The sequence below is a fragment of the Pongo abelii genome, chromosome 14 (assembly GCF_028885655.2).
Source record: "Pongo abelii isolate AG06213 chromosome 14, NHGRI_mPonAbe1-v2.0_pri, whole genome shotgun sequence".
Taxonomy (NCBI): domain Eukaryota; kingdom Metazoa; phylum Chordata; class Mammalia; order Primates; family Hominidae; genus Pongo; species Pongo abelii.
In genome coordinates, this window is record NC_071999.2 from 80,054,958 (window position 1) to 80,073,595 (window position 18,638).

At 37.2% G+C, this 18,638-nt stretch overlaps 1 long non-coding RNA gene across 2 annotated transcripts in view; it reads left to right on the plus strand.

Moving 5' to 3' along the window:
- The window catches only part of LOC129049686 (uncharacterized), a 112,865-nt gene that overhangs the window by 60,919 nt on the left and 33,308 nt on the right, over window positions 1-18,638 (plus strand). For both annotated transcript variants that reach the window (XR_010136801.1, XR_010136800.1), the window contains exon 2: window positions 8,136-8,198. This is a non-coding gene — a long non-coding RNA (uncharacterized LOC129049686). The remainder of the gene's footprint in view (window positions 1-8,135; window positions 8,199-18,638) is intronic.

Sequence of the window (18,638 nt, forward strand, 5' to 3'; positions counted from 1 at the left end):
TCATAAATTCTTCACCAAGGCTGATGTCCAGAATGGTATATCTTAGGTTTTCTTCTAGAGATTTTATTGCTTAATGGCTTACCTTTAAGTCTTTAATCCATCTTGTGTTAATTTTTGTATATACTGAAAGGAAGTGGTCCTGTTTTAATCTTCTGCATATGGCTAGCCAGTTATCCCTGAACCATTTCTTGAATAGGGAGTCCTTTTCCCACTGTTTGTTACTGTTGACTTTGTTGAAGATCAGGTGGTTGCAGGCAAGTGGTTTTATTTCTGCGTTCTCTTTTCTGTTCCATTGGTCTATGTGTCTGTTTTTGTGCCAGTAACATGCTGTTTGCTTACTGTAGCCTTGCAGTATAGTTTGAAGTTGGATAATGTGATGCCTCCAGCTTCGTTCTATAACCCTATTAAAAAATGGGCAAAAGGCATGAACAGACACTTCCGAAAAGAGGACATATATGTGGCCCACAAATATATGAGAAAATGCTCATTATCACTGATCATTAGAGAAATGCAAATCAAAACCACAGTGAGATACCATCTCATGCCAGGCAGCATGGCAATTATTAAAAAGTCAAAAAAGAACAGATGCTGGTGAGGCTGTGGGGAAAAAAGAACAATTATACACTACTGGTAAGAATGTAAATTCGTTCAGCCACTGTGAAAAGCAGCGTGGATATTTCTCAAATAACTTAAAACAGAACCACTATTTCACCCAGCAATCCTACTACTGGGTATATACCCAAAGGAAAATAAATCGTTCTACCAAAAGACACATGCGCTCTTGTGTTCATTGAAGCCCTATTCACAATAGCAAAGCCATGGAATTAACCAAGATGCCCATCAACAGTGGACTGGATAAAGAAAATGTGGTTCATATACACCATGGAATATGATGCAGCCATAAAAAAGAATGAAATCATGTCCTTTGCAGCAACATGGGTACAGCTGGAGGCCATTATCTTAAATGAACTAATGTAGGAACAGAAAACCAAATAATGCATGTTCTCACTTATAAGTTGGAGCTAAACACTGAGAGCACATAGACACAAGGATGGGAACAATAGACACTGGGGATTGCTTGAAGAAAGAGATTAGAGGGGGGCATGGATTGGAAGGCTAGTTATTGGGTACTATGTTCACTACCTGAATGACAGGATCATTCATAAATTAAGCCCCAGTGAAACACAACGTACCCATGTAACAAACCTGGACATGTACCACCTAAACCTAAAATAAAAGTGGAGGAAAAAAAATTTATTTCAGTGCAGAGTGTCATATACTACTGAGATAGGGAAAAATCCTGAAAAATATCAGCATCTGCATTTCTGGATATGAGGCTTAAAGCATTAGTTTCTATGGCAAAAAATATTTTTTAATAGACAATTTCAAGCATACACAAAAGACAAAATTACAATATGAGCTTCATTATAGCCATAACCCAGATTCCCGAATTAGCAAGATTTTGCCATTCCTCTGTCACTCTTTTATTCTCTCCCCTTCTCCTTCCTGACCTTTCTTCCTTCCTTTACTTTACTGAAGAATTTCACAGCAAATCTCAGATCTCATTCCATTGCACTCCTACGTACTTCAGTATGCATCTCTACAACATGCAAACCTTTTTCTATATAAGCTTATTGCCATTATCACATATAATCAATGTAAATGTAATATTTTTGTTATGATTTAGTAATAAGTTCATACTAAATTTCCCAGACTTTCTAAAAATGTCTTTTTACATTTGATATGTTTGAATCAGAATTCAATGTTCACAAATCACATTTGGTTGTTTTAGCTCTTTACCTACCTTGATCCTTTTCTCTTCTTTTTTTTTTTTCACGCAATTGACTTACCACTGAAACTGGATTAGTTGTTTTCTTGTAGAATTTCCCACAGTTTGGATTTGTTTGATTGCTTCCTTGTGTGTCATTTAATTTGCTCTTTTGTCTCCCATAATTTCTATAAATAGAAGCCAGCTCTAGACTTTTAAGGAGTCTAGGTGTATATATTTTTTTTCAGCTGGAGTACTTAGTAGAAGATTTTGTGGGATTCATATTATACCAGATAAGGAGGAACGAGGTTTTTGATTTTCTGCTTTTAACAAAACAGCCAGAATTGTTTATTGGAATGTTTCAATCTACTTTTATATAGCGATTGTATCCACTGATGATTATTGCTGGAATCCATTATCTCATTGAGGGTTGCATGATAGTGGTTTCTAATTGTATTTTTCCTACCACATGTGTTAGCTACAACTTATCTAAAAATATAACTTCCTTACATCATTTAGGACTACTTGGTTGCCCTGAAATACAATTTATACAGACAAGCAAGATAAATGACTATTTCTTTTTCTTCAAATTGTCAGTTTTCATAGTAACTAATGCCCTAGTTATCTCTACTGGTGATGAGTGGGGCTAATATGGTTTGGATCGGTGATCTTCCATCCAAATCTCATGTTCAATTGTAATCTCCGATGTTGGAGGTGGGGCCCGGTGGTAAGTAATTGGATCATGTGGGCAGATTTTTCATAAATGGTTTAGTATTGTCCTCTTGGTACTGTCCTCATGATAGTGAGTGAGTGCTTGTGAGATCTGGTCATTTATAAGTGCATAACACCTTCCCCCTTGCTCTCTTGCTCCTCCTGCTCTGGCCATGTGAGGTGCCTGCTCCCCCTTTACCTACCACTGTGATTGTAAGTTTCTGGGGCCTCCTCTGAAGCTAAGCAGATGGCAGCATCATGCTTTCTATAGCCTGCAGAACTGTGAGCCAATTAAACCTCTTTTCCTTATAAATTACCCAGTCTCAGGTATTTTTTCATTCTCTCTTATCATTATTAAGTCAAAGATTTTGATATATTCACATATGTAAATCAAATGTAGACATAACTTTAGGTTTACACAAAAAATTGCAGAGAATTCCCATATACTCCATACACAATTCTCCCTATTATTAACATCTTACATTAATGTGTATCATTTACCACAATTAATGAAACAATATTGATTCATTATTATTAATTAAAATGCATATTTTGTTCATATTTCCTTAGTTTTTACCTGATATCCTTTTTCTGTTCTAGGATCCCATCCAGGATACCACATAACATTTGGTTGTGATGTCTCTCCTTAAGCTCCCCTGGGCTGTAAGGGTTTTCTAGACTTGTTTTTGATAATCTTAACAGAGTACTGGTCAGATATTTTCTAAATGTTCCCCAGTGGAATTTGTCTAATATCCTTTTCATGATTATACTGAGGTTATGGATTTCTGAGAGGAAGACCAAAGTGGAAAATTCCATTTCATCACATCATATCAAGGATACATGCAATCAACATAACTGATCACTGTTGATGTCCTTGATCACCTGGCTGATGCAGTGTTTTTTAGATTTGTGCAGTGTAAAGTCATTCTTTTTTTCTGCCTTTCCATATTGTATTCTGTGGAAGGAATTCACCATATGCCATCCACATTTAATGGTAGAGTATTACAAAATTATCTAGAATTCTTTTGCATGGGAGATTTGTCTCTATTTTTTGATCATTTATTTCAGTAAAGACTAATGTATTTATTTCATATTTTAGGTTATAATCAGTCACTACTTTGTTTATCTTATTGCTTAAATGTTCCAACTTTGACTTTTGGGAGCTCTTTCAGTGAGTTCATGTGTCCATTTGACATACTCCTATTGCTGTGAATTTTGTTTGTTTGTTTGTTTGTGAACATTGCCTTACCTTCTGGCACTACTAGATGCTCCAGGCTCATCTTATAAAGTTCCTGCCTCAGTTCTGAATAAGCTCTTTCTCTAAGGAGCTCTGGTTCCTTTTTTTTAGAAAATGGTATTAGAAACCAAGATCTAGGTGCTAGATATGTTCATTGCTGCTGGAATTATTGCTTTTAAGCTCTTAATTAATTTTGATTCTCCAATTTTTCTATCTCTGTCCAAAGAAAGCCTCTTTAAGTTGGCTTTAGTGTTGTTCTTAAATAATTCCACAGGATTTTAATTGCTTCCTTCTTTTCCTGCCCCAAAAAAAGGCTCCCGGGCTCAGTTGGTATATTTTTTCAGATCTAGAATTAGCCATTGGTCCTATCGTGGGAAATGATATTTAGGCACCAAAATCTAGGGGCCAGTAAAAGAAATTGGGCCAGAATTTATTTTACTGGGTTCTTATTGCTTCTTATAGTGAACATATTTAAGAAATACATATTTTTGAAAAAAAACATATGTTCATACTGATTTTTCTAATTTCTTTAATTTTATACTTTTATTTCTTTTCTAACACAATGCAATTCTTAGTTTTCAGTGTAAGAGAAATATATGTGTATTGGGTATAGTTAGTATATATAAAAAAGTATATATATATAGTGTGTCTATACATATGTGTGTATGTATTTTTATATATAATCTTAGGGTATTAGTACCAAAATTACTATTGGTACTATTACAAATAAACCGAAATTACTTTTGTACCAACCTAATGCTAACAATAAAATTACTGAACAAAGTTTCACATATTTTTACAGCTCTATTTGTCTTCAGAAAATATTCCAATGTGGAGATGTAATCAAATATTGTATTCTAATGTCACGTGATTGTTTTCTTTGTTATTTTATTAATTTTGTATACAACTACATTTATTTATTTTTACTTATTTTTAGAGAAAGCTCTTTTAAATTTTAAAAATATGTACATTATTTACATGATTCCCAAGCTGAAACTGTGTAGCAATGTATATCCAAAGAAATCTTTGTATTCCTGTACCCTTCACGTTGTTTCTTCTCTCACGGTATAGGTAACCATTTGTATTTGTTTGTTTTTGGTTTTCCTTCCAACGTTTTCTTTATCAAATTTTCTGCACCTTGCTTTAACTTAAAAATATATCTCAGCGATTACTCCATTGTAATAAGAAACCTCCTTATTCCTTTTACACATTGTATAATATTTCCTTGTGCGTTGTGTCTATGCCATAATTTATTCAACCAATCCTCTATCAATAGGTGTTTGGATTTTCTCCAATCTTTTACCATCACAAATAATGTCTTGATGAATAATCTCGTGCATTTGTCACTCTATATCATTGCTAGTGTGGTTTTTTCTCTTTTGTAAAGTAGGGATAACAAAAGTACTTTGTAGATTTGTTTAGAGCATAAAATGTGATGTGGTGTATGGTATGTTTGGTGTAATGTCTGGCACATGGTCATTGCTGCTGCAAATATAATTATTATTAAGTTTAAAGTGCTACAATTCCTGTTTTAGGGTATTGTGGAAACACATTGGAGAGATGTTTAATCCCAACTGTGTGTGCTTGTGTGTGTGTGTGTGTGTGTGTTGGACACAATGAGTGTGACTAGGAGTGGGGAAGGTTAGACAGAAACAAATGACAGCTCAGCTGAGGCTTGAAGGTGAACAGATTTTTTGGGTCAGGGGAGGATGCTCCATGCAAAAGAAGCATATTGGAAGGTCAGATCAGGAGAAAGAACAGATATTTTTGAGAACTTCAAGAAAAACTTAGGTTCTAAAGGAGAGGAATGGTGACTGATGACGTAAAGGTAAGCAAGTGGTTGATACTGGAGGGATATTTTCTGCTACTTAAATACTTAATTCTGAAGGTGATGGAGAATTAGTAAAGGATTTTATGCCAAGAAAGGACGTGACAAAATTTTTATTTTACAAAACTCATGCTAGCATTTCCTCTGTCATGCAGGAAATTCAGGCAAGAAATATGAGGAACTAAACTATGGCAGTGACTGTGGACATGGAAAAATTATCCCCAGCTCACTCTTGGGACTCTTTCATCTCTGACTTTAGGACTCCAGCTTCTCCCAGTTCTCCATTTTTAAAAATTTCTTTGCTTATTCTTCCAGCAACTGTCCTTTAAGGAAGTCACTTCCTAAGACTTGATTTGAAGTCTCTTTCTAGCTCTATACTCTTTTGGGGTGCTCTCATTTACTCTCATGGTTTCAAATGTTACCTCTATGCAGTTGACTTGCATATCTGCATCTCTATTTCTAACCTAACTCTTTCTAGAATTCCAGATTCTTATATCCAACGGTTAGCTAAACATTTCCAGTTGGATTTCCTCTAAACACTTTGAATTTAGCATTTTTCAAACCAACATCATCTCCTCTCCTCTCCTCTCCTCTGGCCACTCCCCCAAACACAAACCTTGTCTTTTTGGTTTCCTTCGTCATTACCTGCTTTACATTGTCACTGAAACAAGAGCACTCCTTATATGTTATCCATGCACCTCACAGACATCTGTGCCTCAGGTGCTGTCTCATCTGTGGTCTGAGTCTAACTTTTCTATCTATTTCCTCTAACACAGCCTTGGCTCTGGCCTTCATCACTCCTCAATTGTACTATTAATTTTCATAACTTCAATGGTTTCTCCTCCTTAATCTTTTCCCTCCCTCTACTTATCTTTTACTACCAGAATGGTGCTTCCAAAATCTGCAATGGATTCTGATTGTCTTCAGAATACAGGCCATGGTCCTGTGGTGAGACATTCGGAACTCTGTGGCTTCCCAGCAATCTACCTTCCAACTCTGAGCTGCCACCATACTCCATGAACATCAGGAAGCTCAACAAACGTTCCTTGTGTTTTCCTTCAAGCCTCTCCTTGCCTGATTCCTTGGGTGAACAGTGCCATTCTTCCTATTATTTCCTCTCCAAGTCCTCTTTACCTTTCAAGTCTCAGCTCTTACGTCCCCTCCCCAGTGAAGCCCTCTTTGAACAAGTCTCTTACCAGCTTTTAGCATAAATTGACCCCTTTCTCCTCTGAACTGCAAATCATTTATACGAACCTTGACTTTGCCAACTATGGCTATAATTGTCCTCCCTGTACTTGATTATATATGTGGGTATCCCTTACAAAACTATACATTCATAAAAACCTATCATCATCCCTTATATACGGTGGTGCTCAGAGTATCATCTGGAATTATTTATATACAATCTCTTGTAATTCATTATCTTTAGGTCAAGAAGGTACAATCAGCATAATGAAATAGGTTAAATTCTGACAATTATGACCAAACATTTTAACACATTGTACTGAGTACTTAGTAGGAATCAAGCAACATGCCCAATGCTTTATATATCTCATTTTCTTATTCATCCTGACTACCCTATGAGACAGTTTCTGCTATCATGTCCACTTTATCAAAGGAGAAATTAAGATTTAGGGACACTAATTAAATTGCCAACATCATAAATCAGTAAAAGGAAGAAGTAGCATTCAAACCCAGCTGAAAAAGACCTGTGCCTTAGACACATCAGATGCTTTCCTGCTCCAACATTGTTGAATGGAAGAACTGGTGTATAGTGTGAGTTCAGAAAGTCATTAAATGTCAGTAACCTGGTATGAGTTTGATGGGGTTCAGAACATAGTACACCAAAATATAGCACCTCAGCATTTGAGAAAACAGTAGAAGCAGGAATATTATTCTTATCTTCCCTGTCCCTTCTCCCCTAAAACAGGTCATAAGACCCTCATTCTAGAGGTGCCCTTCCTATACCTGGATGACACAGGGACACGGATAACACACAAGAACACAGGGACACAGACAATAATGTGAACAAATAGGACTTGCTAAGTCCCCCCCCGCCCCAGTTTATTACCATTGGATCATACCCCCTTTGTTCAATCACACTTCTCCATGACTATCCATTTCTTCATCAAAACTGGCATTAAGCAGCTAGGCACGATGGCTCATACCTGTAATCCCAGCACTTTGGGATGCTGAGGCAGGCAGATCACTTGAGGCCAAGAGCTTGAGACCAGCCTTGCCAACATGACCAAACCCCATCTCAACTAAAAATACAAAAATTAGCCGGGTTTAATGGGGCATGCCTGTAGTCCTAGCTACTTGAGAGGCTCACGCAGGAGAATCATTTGGCCCCAGGAGGCGGAGGTTGCAGTGAGCCGAGATCGCACTACTGCACTCCAGCCTGGGTGACTGAGTGAGACTCTGTCTCAAAAAACAAAACAAAACAAAACAAAACACCAAAACTCGCATTAAAAATACACAGGTTTTCCTATTTATTTGTGTATTCAATTCTTATGGTTCCCATGTCACATAAAACTTATATTAAATAATTTTGTATAATTTTTCTCTCATTAAGCTGTCTTTTGTTATAGGGACTTCAACCATGAACTTGGTGATGAGCCAGAGAAGGTAACTTTTCATCCCCTACAAGACCTGTAAGTCCAAAACAAAATTTTGTGCATTTTCTGGCTAAGGACAATAATTCCTATAGTGGGAATATTAAAGACAGGTCTAGGAATACCATAAAATGATAAAAAAAAAAGTCAAACTTGGAAGAAAAGTTAGACAATTTGTTTATAAAGGAATATTCTGAATTTCCGAGGGATTTCCTGTTACTTTTAAAATTTACATTTTCTGAGATACTGTTAATATAATACTTAAAGAAGATGTAGTAGTAGCCCCAAGAGAGAAACTCCACAGATTTTAAATGTTGGTGCATTTATTCAGCAAACATATTAATAAATATCCATTCTGTACTAGGTGCTGTAAGAAGATACAAAGTGGGATCAGATGTCTACATATTGCTTATAATCTAACAGAGGGGATAAGAAATATACTCAGCAGGTTACAAGAGCTAGTGATAACTCATCACTGCCTTAGAAGGGTTTCAGTTCCAACTGCAATTTCCATAGGAATTCTATGGAGAGAGAGAAAACTCTCTATGTTACAGGGTATAAATAGACTTTTACTGAAGACAGCAACTGGTAGCAAAGTTATAGACATACAGTTTTGCCAGGATCAGACTTACATCTCAAATAATTACTTTAAATCTCTCGAAAAAAATCATTTTGTAAACTTCAGTGTCAGTCAGTCAAATAATCAATATGTCCAGTTTGGTTAGAATTGTATAAGAAAGTCATACATTTTTAAAACATTTCCACTATTCCAATAAATTACAAATGATGAGGTCTGTCAATAAGAAGCATCTAATTATGTTCAAAACAAAAACCTTAACTTGATCTGGTTTGCAAGTACTTTCTGAGGTAGTATGGATACTGCCTAGTGTTCAATAAAAGGAACATACTGTCTTGTTGAACTGAGAGCAATTTTGTGTTCCACCTTCTACTCTGCCAAGAACTAGCTGTTCTTGAGACTTAGCCCAAGTCCTTCAATCTCTTATTTTAAGCCGAGTAGCTAGGTGATCTTTAAATTCTCCTCCGTCAGCCAAATGACTTCATTTAATATCACCTTATTTAAGCCCATGCTAACAAAAAAATAGTGAAGAGTTCTCTAATTTGTGCAAGTCTATATAAAAGCTAATCATTGTGTGACAAAAAGAAATAAAATGCTCCCATTCTTAAAGTCAGACCATACCTTCCTGTGGCTAATTTGGGCTTTGGGCAGTCATGTTAAGAATAGGCCTGCTTATGCCTGCAATCCCAGCACTTTGGGTGGTCAAGGCGGGAGGATTACTTGAGGCCAGGAGTTTGAGACCAGCCTGGGCTACATAGCGAGCATAGTGAGACATTGTCTCTACAAAAAAGTAACAAAAAAAGAGCCCATCGTAATGTAGTCCCAGCCACTTGGGAGGCTGAGGTGGGAGGATCACTTGAGCTCAGGAGTTCGAGGCTGCAGTGAGCTACGATCATGCTAATGTGTTCCAACTTGGGCAATAAAGCAAGAATCTGTCTCTAAAAAAAAAAAAAGAAAAGAAAAGAAAAAGAAAAGAGCTTTTATTTCAGAAATGAATAAATAGAACAGAATTTATTCATCTAACAAATATTTATTGAGCACTTACTATGTACTAGACACCATGTCAGGTGCTGAGGAACACGGTAGTGCACAAAGTCTCTGCCCTTAGGGAGCTTCTAGTCTAGAGGAGGGAAGTTAAGTAAATGAATGTATTAGGATCCTGCAGTGGGGCTTTTATGTCCTTGTGTCTTCTCTCAAAGGTGGTAAGGACATAAGAACTGCCAAATAACTCTATGTCCCTAAGGAAGGACACATAGCAGATGCCAAGGGTAAACACTTCCAGCCTATAAAACAGTGGAAATTTGAGAGAGAGCAAGAGCAAGAGCCAGATGGGAGTGTGTACATGAAGAGAAAGGGACAATGAAAATCCCTAGGAAAAAGTTTTCAGGAGCTTTAAGAGAGCCAGCTGGAAGGCTTGACAAATGTGTTCTGGAAGTGGAGGACTGCTGTTGCCTCCTGCCAACAGACTAGCCGTAGGGGTGCCCCCGTCTGGTATCAAAGAAAAATGGCGGTCCTGGAAGAAGATTTTCAACCAAGGTGCTGGATAAGAGAGAGAGAGTTTCCTTGTGGGCCCAGTGGCGACAGAGCCCAGGCACACTGCCTGGAAGAACAGAAGGACCTCCAAAAGGCATGAGTGAGGTGGGTTGCTGGATGCCCATAGGCTCAGGGAGGAAAGCCTAAAGACAGCGCGAGGAGTGGCACAATCTACCTTAGAAAGGCACAGAGAGAGTTCCGCTTCTTCCTCCCCGCTAACAAACAAACAAACCCCAAACCCACAAGAAAGCATTCGGAAAGTAAGGGATGATTGTACCGTGCTCTCTGTTTAGAAGGAACCAAGAGCATATCATGACTGCATCTGCACCCTAAGCATGTGCTCTTTGCCCACAAACTCTCTTCCACTTCTTTCATGCTGGCTGGTGAGGGTCCAGGAGCTTGAGTTAGAACATGCTGGAGCAAGCTGGACACGCTGAGCTCTGCACTCAAGGCAGGCTTCCGTGCCTAAATCAGACCTGAGCTGCAGACAGCTTTAACTTGAAGGATCTTACAAATTGTACTTATTTCATTGGTCTAGCTATTTTCAAATCTGAAATGAGACTTTTCTAGTGAGGGGGCCAGAAAAGCTATGGGACTTGCCCATGATCCAAGAGGAAAAATACCCAGAGAGAAGGCTTAGAACGACTACTGTGAAACAATACAGTTGCTTCATGAGCATAAATCTTGTTCATTTAACAAAGATTGTCTCACATTAGTCCCACAGACACACACTTCTATTATAAATGATCAAAAGGCATTGTAGTGAAAATGTAATAATACATAAAAATGGGGGCTTAGGCCAGACATGCAGACCACTGCTTTAAGAAACTGAATGTAATGAAGAAACTGAACATGGCTTTTCTTTCTCTTTCCCCTACCCCATCACTTCCTGTTCTCTATTGCCTCATTTATTTCTATCATTTCCAGCATTTGGGGACATTTTTAGTTTAGTCTGATTACATTCAGTCCCACGGTGAGGCTGTATAGAGATAAATATATCTGTAAGTCAGAAATATCGCAAACCCCAAGACGAATAATCGCATTGCCTTGTCATGTTGCTCTTAGTCAGAAAGTAGTGTCTGAAAACTAAAGAATTACTCTTAATATACAGTTCTCTTCTAGGGACAGTATTTGATGTTAGATCTTTGGTAACGTTGTTTTGTGGGAAGGGATCTTTATCTTATATATCACCTTCAGAGGAGAATAAATAAGAATGAGCAAGTTGAAGAAAACTCAAGGTGAGAGGTTTCTTTTTCAATAACATTAAGTAGAAAATGACAGCATATAGATACCAGTGTGTTTTCTTGTGGGTTTTGAAAAATTTAGAGTATTACAACAGGCATTTAATTGCCAAAATATATACAACTTTGATGCTCAACAATGATTATGGTTATAATATTTACTAGAACCTTCAAGTGCCCTCTCGGATTGATTTTCTGCATTTATTCATCTTTTCTCACTTCCTCCAACCTCTGACAGTCATTGGAAGAGGTGTCTATCCTTGTGATCAAGGTCATTACCTCCCATGGCCTTAGGACTCTTCCATGACCTTTGCTCTATGGATAATTTCATCTCCGTTCTACAGACTCATTCTCTCTCTCATGGCTTGTGCTCAGCCTGTTAAAAAAACGATGAAATCTCCTTGGGTCCTAATATTAGAACAAAAAACTTGCTTGACTTTGCATGTTTGTGTAGCTACTATCTAACCATCCCTGTGTTAGCAATCATTTCCTAGTGGTCAAATTCAACAGACAATTTTCAGTTCATATTTTACTATGACAATAGTAGTTATAATAACAACCCCCCCAAATTTTAGAACCTCGACAGAATAATTCATTTCTTGCTCACATCATAGTCTGACATGGGTGTTTTTTAGGTGAGGATGGCTTTCCTCTGTGTGATGACTCAGGGACCCTGTCTCTTTCCTTATTGTTGCTCTGTCATGAGTTAGGATCTTGGAGTCCTCTGCTTCCAGCTCTTAGAAATGGAATAAGAGGACAGAGGTGGCATACCTCTCTTTCAATTACCTTGGTACTCACATTCTATTGATTGAAACTAGTAAAATGGCACCACCAAAATACACATGAGGCTGGGGAATATATTTCTTGCTGGGTCAGTGGGAACTTTTTACTAAAGAAGGAGAAGCATAAATTTTCAATGAAGAAGTGGCTGTTGGCTGCTATCTATTCTTGAAACTGTCTACCCTTTTACATCATTTTACAGAACTCTTTCCTGTCTCTCCTTTTACCTTTCTGACAATGCAGCATCTTCTTTCTATTCCTTCCTCTCACGCTTCACTGCGTGTCAGAACTCTCTCTGATTTCCACCCTATTCTGCCCTCTCCACACAAGCTTTTATAGATTCAACTAAAATCTGCATACTGATTGCTCACAAATTTCTATCTCCAGCCAACTTCTCCCTGGAACTTCAAACTATGTATTAAATATTTTTTTGGACACATCTGCTGGAAAACCAATAGTCTCCTTGAATTTGCTGTGTCTGAAACTAAACTCTTTATCTTTTCTCACTCTCATCATCAAATGGAATCCTGCTTCTGCATTAACTAGTTAATAACGTTACCATATATTTAGTCAACCAATATAGAAATTTGGGAGTCATCCTAAAATACTGTTTGTTTTTCACAATTCTCTCCCTTCCTACGCCCCACTTCCCATTAAAAATCAACCTCTAAATATCATTATTTTGAAGTATTTTACAAACTATTTCATCCATTGTTTCAAGAACCTTATTTTATGTTAATAAAACGGTTATTTATTATATTCCTCTTTATGACACAAAAGCAGATGCATATACTGTGATGGTAAATTTTAGGGGTCAACTTGACTGGATCATGGGATTCCCAGATAGCTGGTAAAGCACTATTTTTGGGTGTGTCTGTAAGGGTATTTCTGGAAGAGATCAGCACTGATTCAGTAGACTGAGTAAGGAAGACATGCCCTCACCCAGTGAGGGTAGGCACCATCCCATTGGCTAAGGCTCAGATAGGACTAAAGGAGGAAAGGCAAATTCTTTCTCTTTCTCTCTCTCAGCCTCTCTCTCTCCTGGAGCTGGGACACCCCTCTTCTCCTGCCCTTTGATACCAGAACTCCAGGTTCTTTGGCTTTTGAACTTTGCTTGCACCAGCACCCCATCCAGCTCCTCGGCCCTTCAGCCTCAGACTGAGAATTACACCATTGGCTTCCCTAATTCTGAGACTTTCGGACATGGACTGAGCCACGCTAATGTCTTCCCTGGTTCTCCAGCTTGCAGATAGCTTGTCATGAGTCTCTCATAATTCTCCTAATAAACCCCTTTCATAGATGTATGTGTACATGTATATCTATATCTCGATTTATATCTGTAATTGTATCTCTATATATCTCCTATTGGTTCTATCTTTCTGGAGAACCCTAATACATAGACAATATTGTTTAAAAGCATTTTAAAAGACAACAAATTGGCTAGTGTTTGAAAATTGGAAAAATAAAGATAAGTTAAATGAGAAATTAACTAACTAATTAACTAATGTAAAGTAAGAAATTGGCTCATAAAGTTATCGAGGCTGAGAAATCCCATCATCTGCAGCCAGTGAGCTGGAGACCCAGGAGAGTCAATGATAGAGTTCCAGTCTTACTCTAAAGGCCTGGGAACCAGGGTAGCTGATGGTATAAATTTCAGTCTGACTCTGAGTCTGAAAGTTAGGAGAACAATATGCCAGCTTAAAGACAATAATGCAGAGATTAAGTGAAATCTCCCTAAATCAAATTTTTGTTTGATTTAGGCCTCCAGTGGATTGGATGAGGCCTGCCATCCAACTTTCCCCATGGGAAAGGTAATCTGCTTCTTTAAGTATGCTGGTTTGGATGTTAATCCTATTTAGAAACACCCTCACAGACACATCCAGAATAATGTTTAATCAAATATCTAGGCGCCCCATGGCCCAGTCAATTTGACACATAAAATTATTACACTAATACATTGTGAACATTTTGCATATTATTAAGTATTTATCAAAGCCATTATTTTATTCCTTGTATAATCTTAAATTTTATAGGTATATTATTAATCATTTAAAAATCCCCCATTGCTTGATATAAAATTGTTATAAATTTTTACCAACAGAAAAATGTAACAAACATCTTTGTAGGCATATCTTATATCTTTGTTTCCATATCTATCTATAGTGATATGTTGTGGAATTGTCTGTCTGCTCATATTTGCTTCCTTTCTGGAACTCCCCATCCCCCACTTAGTGTGACTCTGATGGGGCAATTTAGCCTGATGCACCACCCCCACCCAACCAACACCACCACAGGAGTGGTAACCAGATCAAGTTAGACAATCAGAGTAACTCATCCTCATCCCTCAGGGATGGTTCAATGATGGGCATGGGTACCACACCCAGTGACATGGTGTGCTCCCTGAGACTTTGTTGATGGAAACGTCATGGAAGATGGATTTATTATGTTGGGATTGCTGAACTGTGAGGATGTGATGTACATTCTTGGTGGCCAGCTCCTTAGCCTTGAGGATAAAATGTTTCCATGGAATGAGGTGAATGTGCAGAGAAAGGAAAGGTTAAGAGATGCAGAGAAATACAGACTTCCCTGTAACTTTATTGATCCCTTATTCATTGTTGCCTATAGAAAATTTATTCTTGGAATTCCTAATTACTTAGACTAATAAGTCCCATTTGTGTGTAGATTACTGTGAATTGTAGATCTCTCATTTTCAATTGGAGGGGACAGATTTTTAGAAATTAGATTACTTAGACATAAGTAATGAACACTGATTAAATAATTTTATCAGATTACTTTTTAAAAACAATGTATTAATTTATATTTTTAATCAGCAGTTTATTAAAAGTAATAAAACAAAAATAGAAAAATAATAGAAATGATAACATAGCATTAGGAAGAAATATTTAGTTAAGTACTGTTATATACCAGGCACTAAACCCAGGGTTATCTTTACCAGGGAGTAAATTATACATATGTTTACTTTCCATTCATATATATACTCATTGTTTACTAAGGGCACATTGAAATAGACATTAATAAAATGGGCCAAGAGTCTTAAATATAGAGAATAAATCATATACACGGCAATTTATTGTGTATGCCTTTGTTTTTCTTTTAAACTTTTAAAATAAAATAGCTGGCTTAGCCATTGTATGCTAAAGAAAATAAATGTACAACAAATAAAACCCAATGTTTTTGGAAAGGTAATGCTATTTGTCATAACATGTAAATCTCTGTGACCTATTACTACAGAGACTACACTTATTATTCAAGCTGGAGCAACTGTAAGAATGAAAGGCAGAGCTCTTAATAAATACACTGGGACAAGCAGTGTAAACCGAAACTGTTCTGTGCATAGTGGGACATATAGTCACTTGATTTCATACAATGTCTATTTTTTACTTAAATAAAGAGATGCTGTTGCATTGGCAGACATTTTGAACTCTGACCCACACAATTATTTGTGAGTCCAGAGACTTTCATCTCTGACATGTGGCTTCTAAGGGTACACTGGGTGTTGCCTTCGAGGAGGATTTATGGATCATGCCTGGAAATGAGGCAATCATATTCACCCACATTCTGTTGGCAAGAAATCAGTCATTTGGCCACATCTAAATACAATGGTGGCTTCAAATTGTAGTCCATTTAAATAGCCAGGAGGAAAGGGAAATGGTTCAGTAATAACCAGCCAGTATTTTTCCATAGCTTAAAAATATAACATTTTAAATAATCTTTGTATGTTTACAGAAACATGCAAAAAATTGGATCCAGAAGAAATACAACTGTAGGTTGATATTATATTTTATCTCTCGATCATTGCTATTCTGATATTTCTAAACTAGCCTTGAAAGAGATTCAGTTAAAATATATAAGACAGAATTTATCTCCTATTAGATTACACTGTTCAAAAATTCTGTCACATCTAATTTTTATCAGAACCCATGTGCCAAATCCCATTTTATTTCAACAACTCTATATAATATAAAGAGCACGAGATTCCAAGTCAGAAAGACCTGAGTCACAATCCTGATTACTGTTTATTCAATGAAGGATCTTGAAGAAGCTACTTAACCTTTTTAATCCTCAGTTTCCTGTCCTGTAAAATGGAGGCAAATGCCTATCTCAGAAGGTTGTGAGAATTAATTAAGATGAATACTTAACATGCCAATTTTAATGCTTCCCCCATAACAGATGGTCAATAAGACTGATCCCTTTCTCCTAGAGTAGTTAACTTCTGTGGGATTAAATAATTGCTACTCCAAACAACTGTCCCCTCTCTCTAATTAATAAAGCATGTCAACTGGAAAGACTTCATTTTAATCTTGAAGTGCAGATATTTTGTAGTTGCTAAAGTGTTTACAAAAGTTACTCTTCTTCAAATACAACTTAAAAATAATTTAGTGTAACAAACCCTATTCTCCCTACCTCTCTAATTTTGTATGATGACTTCACACATTGAATTCATTGTTCAAAAGATTTCTGAGATGTTATGAGTGCAGAAAGGCACAAACTAATTTTCATGCCATAATAAATTTAATATTTTTCAAAGGAATGGAGAAATTTCTTTTTTTTCAGAAATAATGGTGGCTTAAAAGATAGTTGAGACTAGGGAAGAATGATGTGGAAATAGAAGGTGAGCTCTCAGAACCTGGCAGTACACCACCACCAAGTTCATGCTCTAACAATCGGTGTTTGTCACAAACTAGGTGATTCTTCAGGAGGCTAAAGGTTGAATATAATCCTGGCAATCTTCGTGTCTAAGTAGGCTCTTCAGCAATAGCTTTGTTTTGGGGCTTTGGTAACACATACAGTCTACTTGAGTTTTAAGGCTGCTTTTTACCAACGTCTCAAAAGAATTTGAAAGCCTAACAGAATTTAATACTAGCTACTAAAATCAGAGCAGGCTGTCACAGAGTTTAAAATTTTTTTTCTGAAAAGTAAGAACATGTTGGTTTTCTGAGACCTTGAGTGGAATGACCTGAGTGCATATCTAAGCGATTTTCAAAAATGTAGTTATTACCAAGTCCTGCCTATAAAAATCCACTTGAAAAGAAAGAGACAGAGAGAGACAGGGTGCTCTGTCGTCCAGGCTGGAGTGCAGTGGCACAATCCTAGCTCACTGCAACCTCGACCTCCTAGGTTCAAGCAATCCTTCCACCTCAGCCTCCTAGTAGCTAGGACTACAGGTGGGGCCCAACATGCCCCTCTAATTTTTATTTATTTTTTTAATAGAGATTGGGGTTTTGCTATGTCACCCAGGCTGGTCTCGAACTGCTAACCTCAAAGCAATCCTCCTACCTCAGCCTCTTAAAGTTCTGGGATTACAGATGTAAGCTACCATGCCTGGCCAAGAGCCCACTGTTTTAAGTCTACAAGTGGTATTAAATTATTTCTCTGCTTAAAGGATTTATAACAAAATTAAAGGACTAACTTCATTCCAGGTTACGTTTGGTTGCTTAATAACTTTTGGGAAGAGAAGAATCCACTTGTAGCTAAGAAAACACAGGCAAACCCATGAAGAATTCTGCCTCTATTTTCATAATTAACCATCTGCCTTATCATCCCAGATATTCCCTGTTTGGCCACGACCCTCATTGTGTCCCTTTTCTTGATGGCCTTAATTCCCATGAGTTTCTAATTGCCACATACTAGTCTTTATTGCACCTCATTTATTCAGGGTTCCAGATGCAGACTATATTTTCTGAGAAATGAATCTTGGCCAAGTGTTAATGAGCAAGGACTAGAAAGATGATTTTTGGTAATATATTCATTTTAGCTGAGACGTTTAGACAAATTTACTCTGCGCTTGTTTTCTAAAACATAAATGGCTGGCATTTTAGGCTTGCATAGAGCTGATTTTAATGACACTTAAATATAGGGTGGACCATGGTTATCAGCAACCCTGTGTTCCTTTGTGGCAAGAAAAAAGGTTGGACCAAATTGATTAGTCTGGTGGCTCTTTATTAATATTTTGAAGGAATGTCTGCAAAATAAATTGTGGTGCGGTGCCATGTGCCTCCAGGGACCTGTAACACATTTTTAGTGCTTGTTAAATTCAAAGTGATGCTGAAATTATAGCAAAGTAATAACAAACTGACCAAAGTTTAATAGCAAACTTTCATTTTATGCATCAAGCATTTGCTGAATACAGACCTAGAAATTTAAATCTGGGCTTCTCTGGAGATGAGCAGTTCTCATGAACAGACCAAGAAATTCGCCTGTAGGCCTTCAAAGAGTTCACTTGAAGGTCTCCTTTCACTGGGACAGATGATTTAGCAGGAAGGATGGGCTGCAGAAATGTTGTCTTTTCCAATTTCACACTTTTCTTTCCTCAGTCTTAGCTTATAA